Source organism: Mus pahari, chromosome 15, assembly GCF_900095145.1.
Source record: "Mus pahari chromosome 15, PAHARI_EIJ_v1.1, whole genome shotgun sequence".
In the NCBI taxonomy this organism is placed as follows: domain Eukaryota; kingdom Metazoa; phylum Chordata; class Mammalia; order Rodentia; family Muridae; genus Mus; species Mus pahari.
Window position 1 is genome coordinate 57,895,728 of NC_034604.1, and position 23,696 is coordinate 57,919,423.

At 43.8% G+C, this 23,696-nt stretch overlaps 1 pseudogene; it reads right to left on the bottom strand.

The window, feature by feature from the left end:
* Positions 1 to 357: 357 nt before the first annotated feature.
* The window catches only part of LOC110332964, a 32,698-nt pseudogene continuing 9,359 nt past the window's right edge, over positions 358 to 23,696 (bottom strand).

Sequence of the window (23,696 nt, forward strand, 5' to 3'; positions counted from 1 at the left end):
TTTAGAGGCATGGGTGGGATGTTGTGTTTAGGAGTCTGGGTAGCTTGCCAATGGCTTGCAGCATTGGAGAAAATATATGTTCCTTCCCCAGAAGCTGTTAAGTGCCTATAGATCCCCAGGGAGGGGAGAAGTCTCGAGAGCCCTTTTGTCTTGATTTGCTCATTTCTCATCCTAGAAAACCTTGAGGACCACACTTGGGCTAGACCTCAAGTCCCCAGTAGTAAGTAAGCATACTTGGGTGACATGCTTTGGGGCATCACACCACAGACCATCCTATCCCAGGAAGACTTCATCTTACTTCATCTTAATTACAGCTGGGATGGCAGTCGAGGAAGCTGTGTTCTGGAATGCTGAGGATTAAGGTTTCAACAGATCTTTGCTGTAAGGGAGAAGAGATTTAGATCACAAATTACCTGGAGGCTCCTTTCGGTTCGTATTACTGAATGAGTTCTTCCCAATCTCCTGATGTTCTCCCCAAGAATATTACCTATTATTAAAATTCACAGTGGTAGCATGGTCTCTGGAAGTTTCTGCTTAGTTTCATAATAATCCCCACTCATTTCTTCTTCCAATATTAATTACCCACATACTCTTTGAAAGACGCTATCCTAAGTGTTGTTGGAGTCTTCAGAAATTTTAAAATCCATTTACCCAAAGTAATGGTATTGAAGATAAAATTTAAAAACACCTGTGTCACGAGTTGTGCCTCCTTCTTTCCTCACTGCGGGCTAAGTCGGAATTCTAATGAGCTATGTGTTTGGTTATGTGCCCTCTAAGGCTGTGTCTGTAGAAACAGGCTATGTCACCAGGAGTGACACACCACCCATGTGCAGGAGCTTCTGTTTGTCAATGGCTGTGCCTGGGATGTGAGGGTGGTAGTTAAAAGTCACCAGGAGCTATTTTAATTAAATATTGAGTAATCAAAATTAGATAATATTATAAAGTCAGCTGCACTAGCCACTTGTGGGTACTCAGTAACATCTATAGCCCTTGGACAGCACAGCTTACATGATTCCTGCCACTACAAGAAGTTCTGTTAGACAGCACTAGTTGATGCTATAGCTCCAGGGCAGGGAGCTGATGCTTTGTAAAAATGAAATGGTTACCATTGGAAAACAAGTGTTTGAACAAGGGAGGGAAGTGAAAAGGAAGACAGGACAGCTTTTGAGGAGTCTATTAAGGTGGCACGGAAGTCATTGCCCACAGTGATGAGTGGGACTTGTGACCCAAGCACCCGTGAAGATCCTAGGTGCATGCTCTGTGAGCATCACAGGTCTACTCCTGTCGTTGTACCCTGCAAAAAGATGGCATATGCCACAAAAAGGGCACCTCCAGCTGAAGAAACCATGTGGAACCAAGAGGTGCCTTTCAGCCATGGCTGAAAGACTGGGAACATCATCTGAGCTGGATGTGGAACATCTGGCAAGGTGGCATTGCAAACAGGAAACTCAGGGGAAAGGACTTTTGCTGTACTCTCTAGAGAGAAAACATCGAGGGAAGGCAACTTTTCTCTCCTCAGGCTTCCAGAAACTATTACAGGTGCAACAAACTTAGTGTGAAGACTTACCCACATGCATATATAAGGTATATAAGACAACCCAAGTCCTGTCTTGGTAAGAAGATATGAGGATTCATTGTAGAGTCTGTTTCTTAATGGCCCATCTCACTCAGGAATGACTGACACCTCTGTACTGCCAGTTCCTCCCCAGGGCACAGTGCTCCCACAGTCCTGGTTTTATTGAGAGATTTGCTCGGCTCCTCTGGGTAAAGAGATCATGGTAACATTTGACATAGCAGTTGTCTACCGCATGCTGTTGAAATGTCGCACTGTTTTAAACCCCAACGGAGGGAGCAGTGCACTGAATGACAGCCCTCTATCACTGCTTACCTGCCACCTTTGAAAGCCTGAGTCCTTTGAAGGACCTCTGTGGCCTTCCCTCTTTGTTTCCTGTCATCTCTAGGATCCCAGGCTGCCAGGTCTTCACCAGAATCTACAAAGGATCTAGGCACATGAAACATGGTTTTTAATGTTTCAGAGTCAGGATAAATTTGGGGGAAAGGATCATAGGAAGGGATGCTCTCTCCACACAACTCTCATTTTACTTACCTTTTTTTCCCCCTAGCTCCGCCCCTTCCCCAATCCCCGCTGTCTCCTGTCCTTTCCAGGGAAGCCTCTATACTCCTAGGAAGCCTGAACGCAGACAGGACCCCTGATTTCAGCCTAGAAGAACTCATTAAGCATCCATTTCTCATCACAGCAGCTCGGAAGAAAAAGTGTTTTTTATTTCAGATATATTCAGAATCACATATCTTCTCAACAGCCCTAGGAGGAGTCACAGTTCTTACTCCTATTTTGTAATGGAGGAAATTGAGGCTTTGAGAAACTGCATGATGTAATTAAGGTTACCAAGTGGAGGGACCTGAACACATACACAGGTCTGCCTGAGTCTAAACCCCAGGTCCTGATACTCGTTCCTTGTCTGAATGAATTAGGGCCTGGGCAGCCATGGGGTGGAGGTGGAGGGGGTGGGGGAAGGAAGAAAACACAATCGGAACACAGAGGGGATTTTCCAGAACTCGATCCAGGCTGTCTAAAATGACGGCAGAAATAGAACCCTCTGGAAAACATGCAGAACGCACTTGGTGAGAATTTTAATGAACCTACTTGGTAAGAATTCTAATGAACCTCCTGGCTTTGCCGCTCACATCTGAGCTAAATCTGTTGTAGGTCAGAAATGAAGGATTTATTCTGCCCACGGGTCAGAGAATAACTATTGTTATTATTTAACATTGATTAATTGTTCCTTCAGCCCCCCCAAGACCTCTCTCTACACAGTTCTCAGAAAATCGTTATACTTCGAATTTGCCTGAGCCTTGACATCCAGAGGGAAGGAGCTTTACTGTGAGCCTTTGAAGAATAACCTGTGTTTGAGTGACTGTGTTTGTGTGGGAAGGACCCACACAAACAACACGAAGCAACCCCACAGTTGCATGCTTCATGGATCTTTCCTTGCTGCTACCCAGGGGAGCTCATGATGGAGATTCAAACAAAGAAACAGAAATCGGACTTCTAGCAGCTTACAGAGAAAATCAAGCAAGACTGCACCAGTCTTCCGTGTTCAGGATGTTGGGAAATGTATAAATATTGCATAATCACTAATGAGGAGGGGTAACCCTTCAGGAGTAATTACAGCAGGGAGACCTCAGCCACACTCATGCGAGTCTGATTAAATGTAACATTGTAAAAGGAGCTGGGGCAGTGAATTTTCCTCCTGACATCCAATAACACTCCCTGACCCTTTGGATATTGTCCTCCCTGGAGGTCAAAAGTATGAATAAATTATGGTTCTGACAACTTGGACATGGAGTAGAGTGGGAATGGACAGCTCTCTGGGAAAAGAAAACCTGACATTAGGTTTGTGATCACAAAGAATAAAGAAAAAAATCTATATGCTAATATTGCCTCATTTAGGCTTGCCAGGAAGAAAGCAGATAACCTCTGGTGCTGTATTCATTGAGAAGGCCAGGGGCTCTTGGAGCACAAAGCAAAGATTCAAAGTCCATTGTCCAGCAGAGCCAGGGGTTCCTAGTTCTTCCTGATGATTCTAAGCCATCAGAATTGATCAACCCAGGGGCAGTGCCCTCCAAAGGCATTGCCTGCCAAATAGTGTTGTTAAACAGTTAGAGGAGGAGCCATCTGTCATGTGTAGGGACCCTCATTTGCAGAGACAACTAAGGCAAGGCCATCACCTGAAATCTTTGAAGCGAGGAATTTATCATCGCTTGGTGAAGAAAGATTGTCTCTTGTTTTAGGTTCTGTTAGTAGATGGGGGATGTGTAGAAATCAAGGCCTGGAAGGAGAGGAGGGAATTACTCAGGTGGCCTTGGGGTGATGCTGGCTTTTGGATGAAGGCCAGAGGTCAATGGAAAGAGCCCATCCATCCATCCGTCCTAGCCTGGAGCCTATTGGCCTTGAGTTCAAAGATTCAGCACCAGAGACATAAAACCTACCATATTTGTTATTAAAGCAACTGGTAACATGTCCAGACACAAGCTCTATATCGCTCAAAAGGCAAGATTGATGGAAAGGAGGGATCCAGCAAACCCCTCTGTCCTTGGGTCTCATGACCTTGCTTAGACTTTTGTAATGGTGGCACAATAACTTGCTCAGCAGCCCAGGCAGGATTCTTTCTTTCCTGGTCAGGGTTCAGATGCATTCAAATGCCCATAGACACTGACCCCAGAGTGCTGCACAAATCCCAACTGTTTGAAGCCCTACTGGCAGTTACACGGCAAAGAACAGCAAGGAGGTTTAGTTTTGCAACATAGGCATTGGCCCACCCTTCCGCTCTTGTGACGGGTTCCTCGGTTGCTTCTCTCATTTCTTTCCCAGAAAACACTACCTCGGGATTCCTCCAGACAGTGGAGACAGTGGGTAAACATTTAGGATATGGGGTCTGACCTGTAAGCCTTCATCATAACTCAGTGAAGTGGGCACTCTGACATGGGAACAATATGGCCGCCACGGGACCAAGGCACTCTTGTATCCAGTAGCAGGAAACCAGGACATGCTAGCCAACAACAACTGAAAGCATCAGTATTCCTAGCCTCATGTGTAGACAATGTTAAGAGACTCTTGTCATCATAAGGGGTTAGGTTAATTTTAATGTTTGCTACTTTTCATCAACATGTCGTTTATCTTGAGTGCTGAGACCTAGCACCCTCCGAAAAGTTACACATGGGGTGAGGATTTTCCCTTCTCTCCCTCATCCTCACCCCTGGCACCCAATGTTGGTTGCTGACGGCTGACAGTTGAACACCCTCCCAGGAATACTGCTAACCAGAGGGATCCTCCTCTGTGAGGGTGCTTCAGCTGAGAGAGTCAATTCGGAGGAGAAAGGGCATAGTTGTGGATTATACAGGTAAGTCCTTAAAGAGAATTTTAAACTCGCAGCTCTTCGCTAGGTAGCTTGTGTAACATTAGGTAACTTCGAACAACAGAATTTATCATCCAACATTCCCAAAGGCCAGAAATCTAAAATCAAACTGTCAACAGAGTCCCCGTGCCCCTGCAGGTGTTATAAAAGGCTCTGCTTCATAATTGTTCCCCTCTAGGTTTCTAATTATTTTAATTTGGATAAACATAGTTCTCATATTCATCAGACATGAATATTCCTTTTATAAAGGTTGCTACTCACACTGCAGTGGGTGTTCTACTTCAGGATGGACGCATAATTTCATGGGAAACAGCCCAGTTTCCAAATAGTCACATTCTGAGGTAGGTGCAGGAGATTAGAGTTGTAGTGTATGAATGCTGGGGTACATAATTCATCCCAAAAAAATGAGCTGTGGCCAGGCCTAGCTCCTCCCTCGTCTCAATTCGGCCCAGCCTCTCCCCACACACTCTTGTACATATTCACACCCAAATACAGCTTTCCAGTTGGTGAGGGGGTTCTTGTGGTGGGGCTGGCTTTGGTTTTGGTGGTGGTGGCAATAGTGGTTGAGTGTTTTGGTTGGTTGGTTTTGGTTTTTTGCTTTCTTGCTTTTGTTCATTTTGTCAACTCCACGTACAAGCTAGAGCCGTCTTAGAAAAGGCAACCTTGTTTGAGAAGATTCCCCCTAACAAATTGGCTGCAGGCAATTTCTTGATTTCGGGTTAATGGGGAAGTTTCTTTCTGATTTTGGGTGATGCCATTCCTGAGCAGATGGCCCTATGGTATATAAGAAAGCCAGCTGAGCAATCTAATAAACACTGATCTAGAAACATGGTTTCTGCCTAAGTTCTTATCTCCAGGTTCCAGCCTTGAGTTCTTCTCTATCTTCTATGGTGGAGTATGACCTAAGACTTGTAAAAAGAATATCCTTTCCTCCCCAAGTTGCTTTTGATCGTGGTGTTTTATTGCAGCCAGGGAAACCCTAACTAGGACAGAATTACTTAAAAAATCTCATTGACTCCATGTCAATCCAGGTCAAAAGTTGACTCTCATATCTCATAACCCACTCTCTGCTCCCCTCAGCCCAAATATCTTGCTTAGACAGAAGGGTGTCTTGATTCTTTGGTCCTTCCCATTGATGGTGGTCTTTCATTTGTCCCTTTCTTCTCTTCTGCTGGGTCTTCTGATGCATGGGGGTTCTCCTGGAGCTGTCAAAGTCTTCTCTACAAATACTGATTTCCCACTAACACCTCATGTGACCTACACTGGTTAAGGAATAGAGGCGTCATGGAGGAGATTCTGAGATGAGAGTAATGGGCTCTTTAATTTGATCACCCTCCCTAATTGACAACTGAAACCCAGCTGTTTCTCATCATGCTTGTCACCCACAGGCAATTTGTTCAATCTGTCACTGAACCTTCTGCCTTTCTGCCATTTTTTTCTCCAAGTTTGTTCCCTCCTTAGTGGGACAGGGAAAAGATGACTGGGTCTCATATGACTGGGTCTCAAATCTCTAGCTGATTCTCAAAAGTCCCTATCCCTTCCCTACCCCTTGGGTTGAGGGGATGTGTCGCTGAACAAGATGTCACGAAACTGATAATCCCCAGATGCCTTCTGCTTTTTCCCCTTCCCTGCCTTTCAGCTCAGGTATTTCCTCATGTTGACCACGGAAAGAGGCAGGGAAAGGAAAACAGGGTTCTGGGATAAGGTAAGGTAGCAAAGTGCTCTCTCTAGGTGGGCCACAGGGACCCTCACACCTACCTACGTACAACCGTCTTTAAGACTTTGATCAACACTTGTGATTTAGTTGCTAATTCTGATGCCACAGGAAAGAACCAGTGAGTATCTAGCTCTAGGATTCTTCAGGGGATCTCATGCTCCCAAGACCATTTTCTGGGGGCAATGTGTCTGGAGCATTCGCTTCTTTCCATAAAGACTGGACACATTTGTTGTCATTGTTGTGTAGACAAGTAAAGGCAGCCTACAACTGGCCATCACTCTCAACATTATGCCATGGTCATCACCATTCTGTCATCAATGAACTTGATCTCTCTAACTCTTAGGATGTACAAAGAAATCACACTTGCATTATTTTCCTTTCATTTCATTCTCACAATGACTCTCGAGATGATGACTCTCCTCATGCACAAAAGAGGAGACCAGTTCTGAAGCCAAATATCTCAGCTGGGGGTTCAAGTCTAGGAATCAGTTTTCTGATCTCAAAGTCAAAGCTTCTTCCTGCTGCTACCCTGGCTCTTGGCATTGCCCTTATCGTGTAGAGGCAGGGAGAGAAACAAGGCAAAGTGGTAGCCTTCTGCATCTTCAGACAACAAAGCTGATGGACATGTGGAATAGCAGTAAGACTGTTATTTTTTTTCATAAGATTTATGTTTTATTATTGGAATGATTGTGTGTGTGTGTGTGTGTGTGTGTGTGTGTGTGTGTATGAATGCTGCATTGGGGGTGGGGGTGGGGTTCTCATAAGGACCAAAAGAGTGTATCAGATTCCTCGGAGCTGGTTATAGGTGGTTATGAACCAGTCATGTTGTGAACGTAGGCACTAGAAACCAAACTCAAGTTCCAGTATGTCTTCTTAATCTCTGAGCTTCCTCTCCAGTCCAAATGGAACTGTCTTGAAGGAAGAACAGTTATTTGTGGCTGATGTTTGCCTCTGGCTAGGACTAGCCTCATAGATTCTTGTCCAGCCTGCTCAGTCAGACACTCCTGGGTTTCCTCTCTTCTAGTTTTCAAAAGATAAGAAATGAATGCCCTGCCAATCCTGTTTCCTTTGAATTCTAAGCACATATGTTGAAAAAGAATCACAAATGCCAGATGAGCCCTGTGGACTACAGAAGGTTCGGACTGTGTGAGAGGGCTCAGTAAGTGGCTGTTATTTGGGTATGAGCTGTTGCTTCACCATTCACATAAATTTGAAGTCAACACTCAGATGTTTACACCTATGAACTGTTCATGGATCTGAAATAAAGTGAAAATGATGGTAAGAATACTAAAAGATACTATATAGAAAGGGGAAAGAGGAGGAAGATTCATTAGAATGGCCGTGGCCTAACTAGTTCATCAATGACTGTCTACCAATGGAAGTTCCAAGAATCTAGTAGTTGTTCATACCACAAGGCTAGATGTCTCAACTGGTCTTCAGTATATGCCAGAATCACAAAGAAAGTAGGCTCTAGTGCCAGTGAAGGAATGGACTTGCTAGTGAGAGCAAGAAGACAAAGAAAGCAAGTTTCCTTCGTCCATGTCTTTATATAGGCTGGCAACAGAAGGCGTGGTCCAAACTAAAGGCAGATCTTCCCATCTCAAAAGATCTGAATTAAAAGTGTATTTTATCACCTCTAAGGTCCGGATTAGAAGTAGGCCTTCCCACTTTAAATGATTTAATTAAAAATAAAATCCCTCACAGATGTGCCCAGCCATTCGGGTTTTAGTTCATTCTAAATGTAGTCAAGTTGCCAGCCAAAAAGAGCCCTCACACTGATTACACAGTGAATTCCGGGTCGAGTTGGACTACAATGTAGGACATTATCTAGAAACAGCAATGCAAGCTCACAAAAAGCAATACAACCTTCACATGCTCCAGCTCGATGCTAGTCTCTCACCTCAATGTGCTCAGTGGGGGATCTCTTACCACACAGAGAGAGCCTCTTCAGTCTACCTGACTGACTGCCTTGTCTTCAGGGGCTGGGCTAAACACTAAAGGGTAAGAAGGCCACACCTTAGCAGTCATGTGGAGATGGAACTTAAAAAGGAAGAGGAGAAAGTTTATACTTTCTACCTCACCATGCTCATGTGGGCCATACCTCCAGTGGAACATGACAGAGGGATTCTCACTACGTCATCTCCCTCTACCTTTCTCTCTTCCTTATGGAGGGCATACACTTTGCAATGAGTTAAACTGTGTGCCTCTCAGAAAATGCTTATGGGTGAAGTACACCCAGCACTTCAGAACTTGTCCTTAATTGGATGGAGGAACCTCACAGAGGCAACCAAGCTAAAACAGGGTCATTATGACGGGCCCTGATCCAATGTGACTAGTGTCCTGATTTGGGCCCAGACTTAATGGCCTTCTAGTGAAGGAATTGTATGAAGACACTGGGAAAGGCCATCTGTATGCTAACAAGCCTGAGAACACTAAAAGTTAGTGAAGAGCTTGCCACAAGTGCTCCCTTGCAGCCCACAGAGAAATCAATCCCGCGGACACTTCAATTTTGAGCTTTTCGCTCACCAGAACTGTGAGACAATAGCTTTTGTTCTTTAAGCTCTTGTTATAGAAGTGCCAGGAAACTGAGACAGTGGGATTTGTGTAAATTAAATACACTGTTACTGAGGTACCCCTAAATGTCTATCGCACCAGGTTTGTAAAAGCCAAGATTATTCATGTCCGTGAAGTACACTATAATAGACAGAATCCTTAGGAAAAGTGTAGCCCTTTCACCAACTTTGTCCCTTGAGTTCTGGTAACAAGTCATACCACCATTGATCCTTTATGCCTTAGATTCAGCTAAAGAGCCTTAAGACAAGACCTTCCCAGCTACAAGGAAGGAAGGGACATTCCCTGGGCCTCTGGTTTCTCCAAAAATGGAAGTCCAGATTGTATGTTTTCCTTCCCGCTCTAATGTTCTAGAGTCCCTTAGCACATGGGGCTCCAGCAAGATCAAAGTACTGCACGAAGACTTCAGATGTGTGCAGCCTTGAAGGGGTACCAGAGCTAACACATCCATAACCATTTCAACATCACTGAACTAAAGGTAAACATGGATCAACCCTGAATCAAGGCCTGGTTTGTCTCCCCTTTCCTATTTGTTAGCTGTACCTATTTTGTGATATGTTTAAGCGAAGGTTGCATTTCTATTGACACATACACAAACACACAAATGATGGTTTGAATAAAAATGGTTCCCATAGGCTTCTGTGTTTGAAGACTTAGTCCACAGTTGGAAGAATGGCATGTACCTGGCCTCTGTCCACTCTATGTCTGTAACAGGTACTGTGAGGACAACAGAAAGATGTGGGTCTCCTGCGGAGACTTAGCTGGAAAAGAGCAGTAGTCAAGAGGAACTAAGAGAGAGAGGGATGGGGAAGGCTAATCAGAGTATATCGTGTCACAGAACTTAAAAAGTGGCAGCTAAAACCCTGGTCAGAAGAAAGAGGGAGGCCATAGATAGTAACATGATGCTGGACCAAGGCTTCAAATCTGCAGTGAATTCACCCTTGTTCCATTAGACTTCATTTACAAAATGCAAACTCAAAGACAAGATGGTTCAGGATTCCAAGGAACAGGATTCCATATTTGCCCTGGGTGCTGTGAAGATAAAGATCAAGTTTAGAGTGTGAGTGTCAGCCCTGATGGGGGCTATTAAGTGGCTGATAAGAATGATGCATTTCAAGAGACAAGGTTGTAGAAGCCAGTACCAGGCCTACAGAGTAAAAACCCAGGAAAATAGAGAGGAAAGGCTACAAAGACCGGTGGCTAAGGGCTGAGCAGAGCCAGAGCACAGAGCTGAGTATCTCACCTGTTAGAAGCTCCTTCACCTTACTTTCTCTAAAGGGGGTAAAAAAAGGAAAGAGACGTCTGGTGGAAGGTGAGGGAAGATGGCCGGGACAACGGCAAGACATGAGCAGTCATTTGGAGAAAATAAAGCTTGTTGTCTGTGAGTTCAAATTAGCCGCTTGAATGCAGTCAAAATGCTTTAGAGCCTGGTGCTTGGAAGTAATTAGGAGATGGATTTTGCATTTTGTCACACAATACAATTAAGAGGTAGAGTTCAGTCAACATCTGAAACCTATTAAGAGACCTCAATGGGAGAGAGCCAGGCTTGCAGTCCTGCGATGACGTAGAAGTTCCCTCATGACTCTCTCAGGCAGAATATGACTAGACTATGCAGGCCACACATAGGTGTCAGCAGGCCTGCAAGAGGAGCCTACCCTGCCTGTCCCCCAGTCACTCTGTAGCGCTTCAATCCATCATCATCGTGGCCCCTGTCACCTCTGACAGCAAATATGATTTTAGTGTCAGAGAGCTGACAGAGAGCACAATATAATTTACAGCCACGTTCAGCTGGCTGAAGAACACACCTGACTCCAGAGGTGTGGGATACAGACACACACAGGAATGTGTGGCACAGGAATGTGTGGGCCAGCAGTTACTCCTAGGGATAAGCAGTACTTCCTGTTGAGGGAGGGGACAGGCATGAGTGAAAATATTCAGAGTGGCTGTGAATATTCAGGTATGCCTAGAAAAATCATTGCTGGTAATACATTCTACTATGGTATGCTTCTAGTGAGGTATGGCTCACTGGAGTGAACCTCTACAGTTTATAAAGGGAAGAGAGTACACCACTGTCTGCCTTCACGAGTCTTTCATGCGTGACACCATGGGCTGCCTCTGGCTTTAGAAGGGACACAGTTTGAAAAGTCCTGAATTCTTGTGATGGTGGCTTGAAGTTGGAGGGAATAGGGGAAGTTCTGAGGAACAAATCTCGTATCACAAATAGCTAGAATAAACCAAAGATGAAACATTCAGAAATAGAAGCTGTCTACAATGTGGAAAACGTTACATAGTTGACTATTTTAAAGGACTTGCCAGAAGCTCTGGGAACTGTGAGGAAATCTGGAATCTGGTCTGGTTTGTCTTTAAGTTTTGTGTAACCAGGACTCTGTATTGGGCAATCAAGAAACACAGTTAATTCCTGGGCCAGCCAATCTGCTGAGCTTTGAATCTTGGTTTTTATCGCTTCTTTTCTTTCTCTCTGCTCTGGGGCCAATCATCTGACTATGCAAAACCCTGTTTTTCTGTGATGTTACGGAGAGGCGAAAAGTATAGAGAAATACAGAATGAAATGAGATCATGTGGGCAGAGGGCAAAGCACAGGGCTCAGCACTCTGTAGCAGCTCAGTGGGTGACGACAAGCTATGAAAGATACGTGGGCTAGTTTAGCAAGCTGAGTGAGTACCTCTTATGTGCAGGGACATAGGCTCACACAGGCAAAGTAATGGGCAGGGAGGACAGATGACACAGCGAGAGAAAGAAGACTCTGGAGAGTGACTGATGGACAATGTACCCTTGAGTAGAAAAGACAGGGGGTGAGAGGAGTTCAGACTAGGGAAGCTGTGTTGATGACTCTGTCTCCCCATCTGTGGAAGGGAATAGTGAATGGTCATCCCTGCCATTGTCTTTTGGCATCCCTAACACCAGAAGACGAATAAATTCATTCAAGTGAACATGCACGTAAGAGTGGGAAGCTTGTATGGAAAAAACAGTCGAGAGCAAAATCTTGTCTCTCCTGGAAACCTTTCCACTACCAAAGGACAAATATCAAGCCCGAGAGCATAGGGCCACAGGAAAGTAAGGACCCCAAATACAGTTTGTACCATCACTAGACCTTCTAATGAACCTATAATCAAGGTCTAATCATCAGTAGCCTTGACCTTATTGTTGAAAAGTATCTTCCTACTTGTATGATGACCAATGAATCTTCCATACCTGTTTATATGTCTCTGGAAGGGATAAGGAAAGAAAGAGGATTCGTTTATAAATAAAGCATTAAAACAAGTTGTTCTCACAAGATCATCCATTTGGACCTTGGCAGAACATTTATTGTAAGAGATAGGCTGGATTGTGCCCTCAGAAATTCATACACATATTAAGCTATAGTAAGCATCCTATAACATGACGACCTTTGGAGGTAGCACCTTTAAAGTGTAGTTAAATTAACGAGGCCATTTAACTAGTCCCTAATTCAGTAATACTGGAGTCCATACATGAAGAGAGTAGGATGAACACGTACGGAGTAGAGGTGACGTGAAGACACGTGTTGATATAACCATTCATAATCCACAGAGAGAGACAAATCCTGGGGCTTTGTGTATTGGAGTGGTGAACAGTACAGAAGCTCTTGCTCAAACAATTCAAAACTGACACTTCAGCATGACCTAACTCATTCTTCAGCACCACAAGTTTTGTGTTGGTCAATCTTTAATCAATAGATCACATCTGTTTGTGTGTCAGGTAGATTGCTTATTCACCGAATCATACGTTGTGGCAGTAAATAAGGGCTAAATTCATGGGACTGCAAGAAACTGTTGATATGTGCATGCATGCGTGTGTGTGTGTGTCTCTCTGTGTGTCTTTCTGTGTGTATGTGTGTGTATGAGTGTATGTGCAAGCATGTGTCCGTGCGCATGTTGCATTGTGTACGCATGTGCACATGTATGCATGTATGTGTACATGTGCATATGTATATTACATGGGAGTATGTGCATATGTGCATATTGTATGTGTATATGCATGCATGTCCACCTAAGTTCTTAGACATGGTCTCTTAGTAAACCTGGAGCTTGCAAATTCAGCTAGACAGGGCAGTGATGAGTTTTGGGGAATCCACCTGTCTCCACCTTCCCAGTGCTAGGATTACAAGGTCATGCTACCATACTTATCTTTCTAAGATGATTTCTAGAAACCAAATTTACATCCTTATGCTCACACGGCAAACACTTTACCAAATGAGCTTTTTCTCAGCAGCAGAGTGTTTTAAAGCACCAATTGATGCTTACAGGCCTTGCTTGGAGGCCTCTCACACAGCAGATGAGAAAATTCAGGCTATAAAAGGTGTAGTGAGTTCCCCAAGATTACAGCACTATCTATGTCCATCATACTGCAACCATCTGAACAAAGTAATGATGACCTTGACTCAGGATGGTCAGTTCAGAGCCCCGCAGGGCTGCCACACCCCACTTCCTGATGCCTCTCTCTAGCCCTCCACCTTTCTTACAAAATGCACAAAACAAGACAGAAACTCAAACACGGAGTAAGATTTCTTTAAGGGAACACTGGAGCCATGACAAATCCTTAAGTTATTTCTCGGCAACCTCTCTTGTTTCTTAGCCTATCAGTCTCTGCCTGTCACTGAGGATTTGCGTTTATGGAATATATTGTTCAGTGTAGTCATTGAACTGAACCAACACAAATAGCCAAGTATCTAAATATGTTTCAAAGTTCAAATCAAATGCAAACTGAAATTTTGGCCCAAGTGAACATGCTATGTAATTAATTCTAATATTTCTACCCACCTCTATCCACAGTCAGGCAGAACATTGGGCTTTATCTCAGAAGGGGCCATTTTATGCATGTCGTTTAAGGTTAAAAAAATAATAATCTTTATAAGATTATCAGGAACCCAAGTGAGAGGTGATTCCCTGCCATGGGCTTGAACTTGGGAAGATTTTCAACATAATGGTTGACATATAAATGACATTTATAATAATTACTTGGGGACTAATGACAGTTTAAACAATAAGAAGCCTAGTTCCAAACTTCCTTGATCAGCAGTGTTTGCTGTGACTAAGAGCCAGGTAGACGGCACGATTGACTTTGCCTAACCTTTGACTTGTAATAAAGATGCAATAAAGTAATTGGTTAAAATAGAGACATTCCTGATAAAGCATGTTTGCTTTTTAAAGCAACTGGCAAAAATGGGAGCACATCTGATAAATGAGTTTATGGGGAGTAGAAGGCCATGGTTTACTAATTAGTGGGGGGTTCTGGCTCCTACAGGGATTCTCTACTTTTCCTTTTTGGAGAGAAAGGGAGCAATGAAAAGGTTCTGTGGTGGTAACCATCACCATGTGACTCCCTTCAAGAAGAGGTGATGGCTAACATGCTTCGATATGTCTTAAAACTTACTTACTTATGGCAACATAGAAAATGAGGAATTCTACTACTCATTTCGTCACACACCTGTGGTTATTATCAGGAAACCAATACACTTTGACCTTTTTTTTTTTTTTTTTTTTTTTTTTACAATGAAGCAGAAGACAAACACAAGAAAGGGGGACTTTCTAAAGCTTCACTTCTCTGAATTCTATGTAGTCTATACCAGAGTGTATGTGGGGGTGGGGGTGGGGGGTGAAATCTATGAATGTCTCAAGGAAACTTACTTCCCTAAGAATTTGTTCTGCATTGAGTTCCTTTTAACAAGTGCCAATTTTTTAATTGAAAATTTATTTCTTTACTTAAGTGTATGAAGGATGTCTTTTAGTACAATTATGAGCAGGCCAGAATGAATCCTATATCACAATCATAATAAGAATGACAAGAAAAGGGGCATTGTGAGTAACTACACACATTAGTCTCTCGCCTTTTGAGTCCCTCCAATAACAGCTGATGGAGCTGAATGGTAGCCATGTTGACTCGAGGCACCGGATAAGATACCTCCCCATCTCCCAAGTCACCCCCCTCTCCTTTCTTTCTTCTGTGAACTGATGACCCCTCAACTGTTCTTAGCTTGCCCCAGTATCTAAAACTTCAATCCCAGTTCCTGGAGCTCTAATTTTTTTTTGTCCTGCTGGGATAAGCTATCTCACAGTAAAGACATTGGCACCCCCCCCCCAACCAACTTGTTTTATAGCAAGTGAAGCAATCTTTAGAACCTCATTCTCACTGCGAAAGAGATGTTCTTTGTAGAACTCAGCAAAAACAGAGGGAAAATTACTATGTGTGGTATAGCTGCCCTTAGCAAGTGAACCAGAAAGCAGCAAATAACAGCTTCAGCAAAGAGAAGGCCTCACCTTTCCCCATCAACCAGTGAGTACTTAGGGCACACTTTGTGGGCAGGCTATTTCTGGAAACGCCAGGGCAAACTTTTTTAAAATTACTTTTTTATAATTCCTTTCTAAGTTTTTTCTAATCATAGCATAATTCCATCATTTCTCTCATCAAATCTTCTATACCCCTCCTTGCTCTCTTTCAAATTCATGGCCTCTTTTTTCATTAATTGCTAAGTGTATATATGTAGCGTCATGGACACCTTAACATAACCAACAGCTTTCTAATTGGACTTATGACCCACTCAACAAGAGGGAAATCAGGGCAATCTTTTAAATGCCTGGTCCTTTCAAGGCTAAATAAGTAGTATACTGTCTTTCCTGAACAGTTGAAAACAGATCTGTTTATTTAAAAGACTTGCCTATAATCCAAAGTAATTCCAGCTAACCAGAATCCACTTAGTTGAGTCTTCGATGGATGAATATTTCTCACCTTGAATAATTTTTTTTATCTACTCATCATTATTTTAGGTCAGAAATATTTACAGTCTACTCTCTCAGCAAGCTTTAAATGCATGGTCACTAGGCCACAAGTGTATGATCACTAGCCATAAGTACATCATCACTAGGCGTGAGTATAAGATTGCTAGACACAAGTATAAAGTTGTTAGCCACAGTTACTACTGTACAATAAACAGATCCTGATCAATAGCCCTCAGATTTTACTCATTTGATAAACCACTATACTTCTCTCTTCTTCCATGAGTTCAAGTCTTAGATTCCAAACATAAGTCCCATCATGAACCCTATGTCTTTCTATGCCTGGCTTATTTCGCATAACTCAAGTTCACTAACACCGCTGCAAAGGACAGGTTTCCCTCTCTAGGATCTCAATAGTACTCCATGTTTAGAGTTATACAGATAGAATACCTTGAACACATAGGCTGGTTCCATATCTTGCCTATTGTAAATGCTCCAGTGGCTGTGGTATGCAGCAGGTCTCACGTTTATATTACTTCCTTTGGATATACACTCAGCAATGAAGTTTCTAGGCTATGTTGGCAGTACCATTTTTTTTTTCAGTATTTTATTTTTCACACATTTTAAATAAAATATGATTACATCATTTTCCCCTTCCCATGTGCTCTCCACAGCCCCTCTGGGATCCCTCCCTTCAACTTTCAGCTCTTTCCATGTACCCCTGACTTTCACTGTTGAATGTGTGTGTGTGTGTGTGTGTGTGTGTGTGTGTGTGTGTACAAATATACGAATATGACCTGGTGACCCATTTTTGTTGTCTGTGTGTACATGGTTTCAGGGCTGACCACTGTATTAGACAACCAATGGGAGCTGGTCTCTGGGAGAAGCTAATTCTCCCTCTCTCAGCAGACATCACCTGCCTGTAACTCCTTGCTCGGGAGTGTGACCTGGAGAGGATTTTCCACTTCCCTCATTAGCTTGTCTACTGATATCACCATTGTTCAGACCTTGTGATAATTTCTATGAGTGGATTTTCACAGCAGACTTCCTGGTTTTCTGGCTCTTATTATCTTTCCACACCCAGGTCCATGATGCATCCTGAGTCATAGATTCGAGAGCTGTGATGTAGATGTATCCACCGGGGCTGGGCTTCCCACAATCTGGTCTCTGCACTGAAATTACCATATCTAATTAGAATCTTTAGTTAACCAGATATCACCCATAAACTTAAAAAAATGTAGGGTTTATAATAGTTTATAATCACCATGTGCCAAGCACATTTAAGCTGTGTGATAAGTATTTGGGAGCAGAATTTATTATTCTCTCAATTTTACAGATGACGAGTTGGGCTCAGAGAAGTCACTGTATCTGTGTCAGTGGGACTGGAGGCATAGGACTGAAAAGAAAACTGAATTTTGAATGTGTTTTATTGGTCAAGATTTAATTCTGGCCACCGATTAAGTCCAGCAAAGACTTAGAGGCGTGGAAAAGCTTTAAATACATCAATTGTTTGTATGAATTGGGTGACAAACCTCAGGTGTCTTAGGATGTGTACTACATAGATCTCTGGGTTCAGTCTATTCCCTATATATGGTACCCAATCTGCTTCATTTATCTGCCCCCCCATCCCATGTGGCTTCCAGTGGAGGCAAAAGGAGCACTGGTAGAGTTGTCACTTGAAGGTCTATGCCTCCTGGTGAATACTAGAACCCACTTGCCATGGTTGTAACTAAGATGCAGTATCACAATACAATACTAATGTATTGATTAAGAACTCAGAGGGAATGGCCAACCAATAACTGGCCCAACTTGAGAACCATACCATGGGCAAACACCAATCCCTGACACTAATAATGATACTCTGTTATTCTTTCAGTCAGGAGCATGCTGTCCTCGGAGAGGCTCCACCCAGCAGCTGACTCAGACAGACACAGACACCCATAGCCAAACAGTAGATGGAGTTTGGGGACTCTTATGGAAAAATAGGAAGAAGGAGTGTAGGCTCCAAAGGGCATAGGAACTCCACAGGAAGACCAACAGAGTCAACTAACCTGAGCCCCCAGAGTTCTCAGAGTCTGAACCACCAACCATACATGGGCTGGACCTTGGCCTCCCCACACAAATGTGGCAGATGTGTAGCTTGGTCTTTGTGTGGGGCCCAAACAACTGGGGAGGGGGCTGTCCCTAAAGCTGTCGCCTGTCTGTGGGATACATTCTTCTATCTGGGCTGCCCTGTCTGGCCTCAGTGGGAGAGGAAGGGCCTAGCCTCACAGAGACTTGAAGTGCCAGTGTAGGCGGATACCCAGGGGTGGTATCTCCCCGCTCAGAGGAGAAGGGGAAGGAGGATAAGGGAAAGCTTGTGGGAGGAGGTGACTGGGAGGGGCGCAGTGAGTGGGATGTAAAGTGAGTTCGTTTGGGGAAAAAAAAAAACAAAACAACTCATTCTGCTCCAGTCTAAATTCTACACCTGTGTCTACCATTTGTCCCTCATAGCAACCTCTGAGACATGGGAAATTTAAGTGACTCAACTTTGTTTACTGATGGAGGATTCAGGCTCAAGGAGATGGACTGCAGTGTAGAATGAAATTTTTTGTTCAATAAATGAAAACAGACTTGATGACTGAGAGGTGACCAACCCGTGGCTAATCGCCCTTGTACTGTAGAGCAGAGCAGTCTAACATACGTGTTCCCATCAAATCTGTATGTTGGGATCCCAACCCCACCCCCACCCCCTAGTGTGGTGGAGTTCGGAGGTTGGGCCTTTGGGAAAAAGTAGTTGTGACAAATCAAACTAAACCTTTACAGTTGGCATTTTAGCTAAGAGTCCTTTTTTTTTTTTTTTTAAGTATAAAAGTGTGTAGCTGGCCATGACCAAAAGATGAGTACATGAAAGAGGCATTCTTCTACCCAAACGTTTATTTCTATGAAGACTACAAAGAATTGTTGTCAACCCATGAGAGAGCTAAAATGACAGAAATCTTGACTCGCACTTAATTCAAAGGTTTTGCAATCTTGATTAGTTCTTTGAGAATTTCACACCGTGTACTTGATACCACCCACTCCTCCCCTGACTCCTCCTAGATCCTCCTCTCCCTCCTTTCCTCACTCACACAACTTTGTGTCCTCTCCCTCTTCTCCTTCTTTCCCCTTCTCCTCTCCTCCTTCTTTCTCATTCTCCTCCTCCTCCTTCTCCTCCTCCTTCTCCTCCTCCTTCTCCTCCTCCTTCTCCTTCCTTCTTCCTTTTTTTCTTCCTTCTTCCTTCCTTTCCTCCTCCTCCTCCTTTTCCTTTCCTTTTTCTCCTCCTCCTCCTCCTCCTCCTCCTCCTCCTCCTCCTCTTCTTCTTCTTCTTCTTCTTCTTCTTCTTCTTCTTCTTCTTCTTCTTCTTCTTCTTCTTCTTCTTCTTCTTCTTCTTCTCACACCAAGTCTAACTTGTGCTACCTGTGTATTCCTGGGTATGCAGATGTCCGCTGGAACTTGGTTAACTTACTGGTTCATATCCTTTTAAAACAAGAAAAAAAAATCTCTCCTCCTAGTAGCTATCAACTGCCAATGGTTCCTCAGCTGAGGCGTGGGAACCACCTCCCCCTCCATGCTAAGACTTTGTCTAACTTGAGCTTGTGCAGGTCACATGCATGCTCTCCTAGCCACTGTGAATTCATAAATCTAACTGCCTTGTTGTCTCCCAAACTTGCCATTTCCTTATAGCTTTTCACCCACAACCTTTCTCCCCCCTCTTTGCAATGATCCTGAAGCCACAGGAGGAGGGGCGTGGTGTGTCCCATTCAAGGCTGAGCACTCTACAGCTTCTATTCTCCTACATTCTTCACCTTGACCCCTTGTGGCTCCTGTGCTAATTGCGATCTATTGAAAAAAAGAGGCTTACTGATGAAGGTTAAGAGATGCACTCATCAAAGATTTTTTTTTTAAATAGAGATTTCCAGATTTATGAACTCCAGGATGTATATTTTTAACTTTGTCATTTTCTCTATAATCCATTATTACTTTTTCAAAATGCCATTATACGAAATCCCTCCTATCTTCCCCCAAATTCACAATTCATAACCGAGGGTAAAGATGTGAGGCTCACGAATGGCCCCTGCATGACTCTAACTTGAGATGATACCCGTCAGGCCTCTGCTTTGTTCTATATCATAGAATTACCAACTTCGTTGATACAGTTTACTAAATCGAATTGATCTCACACTGAATTACCCGGCTCTAGCATCAACCAGGGCCTGAAGAGTACATTAGGAGGAGTTCTTGGCTGTAACTAGGTTACACTCACCCAGACATTATCCTCATAAAGGAACCGTCTCTGCTGTAAAACATTTAACTCAACCATTTGAAACCATGGGTCTGTGTGACTGCTAGGAGTTGGTGGGGCTTTTAACAGCTCAGCTGTCCCACTGACCTATTTATTTCTGGGATTGGGCTCCTTAGGCAGGAAGGGAACCTTCCTGAAAAAATCAGCAGCCATGAGAAGGAATTGCACGTAACCTTCATCAAGCTAATGGGCACAGGACATCCAGAGACAGTCCCCGGGAAGCAGGGCTGGTTCTTATTCCTATGCCCTTGAGTCTGAAACTGGCCTCCTAGGGATTCTCCAGGCTCTCCATGAGCCTCGGGGAGAGTTTGCAGAAGTTCCCTGGAAGGCAGAAATGGGTGGAGAGCCACAGTTAAGGCTCAACTTACAGTGCAAACATCAAGACACTGGAGTTCAAAGTGCTACTCCACCCTGGCAGTTAGTTGAGGACAGAGAGAAAAGTATCAGATGTCAGGCCCCCCCCCCCCAGCCTAACTAGACCAGGCTGAATGGGGAAGGGCAGTCTGTGGGGGCAGGGGAGCATTGCATTATCTTCTCTCCAGCAAAGGCTACTGTGTGCTTGGCGTGAATAGTGAGCTGACCACATATCTGAATACGGATTCAAAAAAGGAAAAGTGGAGCCGGAGCAGACCCCCCTCTTCTAGCCCCAACAATGCGCAGTGGGTGGATTTGAAGGAATGACTCGCCTTTAAATGTGAAGGGATAGTGCTGAGACATTTAGGCAAGATGAAAAAATGACACCAGAGCCATCACTCTGACACTACAACCCACCCAGCCCAGGATCCTACCTACTGAAAGAAATTTCTCAGGTACACTGAGCCAGGGGCAATCCATGGGCTTAGCGTCATGGAGAAGTACACATATAACAAACACACACTCCATAACTGGCCCTCCAAAGGACTCGCTCATCACTTTTCATTTTAATGCATACAGGAACCACACTGTTCAATTCGCTGTTTCTCTGGGACTGATAGATCCCCAAGCAGGAGAGCTGGTGTTCAAAGCGCACAGATCCCCATGTTTCCTCCAAACGTTTGTTCCCCCATTGCTCCCTCCTTCAGGAGCCATCGAATGTGTTTATCTCTTTCAACCTAAGACAAGCTAGGCACAATTAATTTATTAGGAGTCCTTGACTGATTGATTCAGGAAAGTTAATTTCATGGAAATAGGCTTGACCTCTGCAGCCCAACTATTGGCAGCCTGATCCTGAGGAAGCTGGAGTGCATACTCTCTACCAACCAGCTGAATGCAGACTGTCCGATAGTTTCCTTGCATCCCCGGCCTTTGAGGCTGAGCCGACCGATCATTATCTTCCCCTGCCTTAGCCCTCCCAGCTTTCAAAGTCCTTGAAGGGAACAAAGAGCCTAGGAACTCATTTGGTTGGTAGCTGAACCTGTGGACATCAGTGTATTGGCATGTGAGAATTTGAATGAGGGGCCAAGGCTCTGGCTCAGTCAGGTAAGTGATTGCCATACAAACAATCAGACCTGAGTTCAAATCCCCAGGATGCTTGTAAGAAAGCCAGTTATTGGGACCTGTATTTGTAATCCTAGCACCAGGGTGATAGAGACAGCTTGATCAGTGGTGCTTGCTGGCCAGTCAGTCTAGCTGAAGAGGTCAAGGCCAGAGTAGTGAGAGATCCTATCTGAAAAAAAATACACAAATGGGTAAGTAAATAGCAAACAAACAAGGTGAGTGGCACCCTGAGGGATGACATCAGACATTGGACTCTGACCTCCATACGCACAGGCACCGCCACCACATGCATACACATACGTCTCACACACACACACACACACACACACACACACACACACACACAAAACATATTTAGACAATAAGCTAAGCAATCATAACAGAAGAGACAGTGCACATTACAGCACTGTGGTCCCTGACCTGGGATGGTTTCAGAAGGAAGGGTGTACAGGCCCCTGAGGTTTCCGGATTTGGACAATGGATACAGAACCAGGCACAAGGGCTCCAAAGCTGACTAGCAAACAGAAGACTCAAAAGCAACTGACAGACAGCAAACATCCTCTGGAGCGCTTATCATGGATCTTCTGATTCATCAAAGACCCAGCCAGCCATTGGAGATAAGGCTTCAAAAGGAATTTTAGATTGTTTTGCTGTTTAACATGAAATCGGAGAGACAAGGTATGTTCTTATGTCTTCCTCCTCGCTACTATAAATTAACAGGTACCTTTTTCTCAAAATATCTGAGGCTTTTGTTATAGAGCCAAAATTGATCAAAGGTTACAACAATCTAAAAAACAAAAGAAAGGGAGAGAGAATTCTCTGGATGCCAGTTGCTAAGCAACCCTGTCTGTCCTGATCACTGCGTCCGAGGGCCTTTGCCTTCTTCACTCGCCGATATTCACTCCATCTATGACACATACCAGCATCATGCTTATTCTTCTGTAAATGTCCAGAAAATAAAAAGCAATGAAGCCCTTTCACTGAAATTATTCATGTGCTAAAACCTTTTATCCACATCACTGGTGTGACTGACAATATCCTACCAGAAAGCTTTCCAAATTAGTTCATGTTCTGGTATTGTACTCCTGGGCCTTCTTTCCTTAATAAAAGAAAAGAGAGCTACAGTTTTATTTAAGCTTTCTATAGTCTGGCATTATGGCTCCTCTATACCAATGATTAAGATGTCATGTCTATTACAGGCACTTTTTTCCCTTCTCCTAGTTGCTGTCAACTTTCTAGGAAAAAAAAATCACACCTTTTGAATGATTTTCCCCAGTGAAAACCTTTTGACTTGCCTTAGAGCTAATCTACACAAGAGAATTTGAGTGGTTGCTGTACATTCCAGAACCTCCCTGTAAATCCACATGCAATATTGCTATGACTTGCCCTGGGAACAGAAGGCGGCAACTCTTTTGGGCTCTTGACCCAGGTCCATCCTCTGCTTCCACGTGACCATCCTCCCACCCCCCAGGTGACCATAGGAAGGAGTGCATTCACTGTCTCTAGTTTTAGCTACAAGAACCATTTGCAGGTTATCTACCTAGCACTCACATGACCACAGAGACCCAGAAACTGCCTTAGTTTTCTCTTCTCCACTCAATCTCATAGGGTATCACTGGAACCCTGCTACTTGGAGGACTTATGAGCCGGAATCACAGGGCTTTGCCCCCTCAAGTGAGAGATACAAGTCTCTATCTCTGCTCAGATTTCAGACTATAGGAGGAGTTGGAAAAAGAAAGGACCAACCCTTTTGCCATAGAACAAACTTCTTCTCTTCTTTCTCTCTAACTTCTCCCCTGCTTCAACTCAGAAGTTTCTGCTTCCTTCTCTGGAGGAATAGAGGAAAGGGGCATACTCTGCTAAACCAGAGCCTAAACCTTTGGGAGCTTAAAATCAAAGGAAATTTATTATAGAACAAG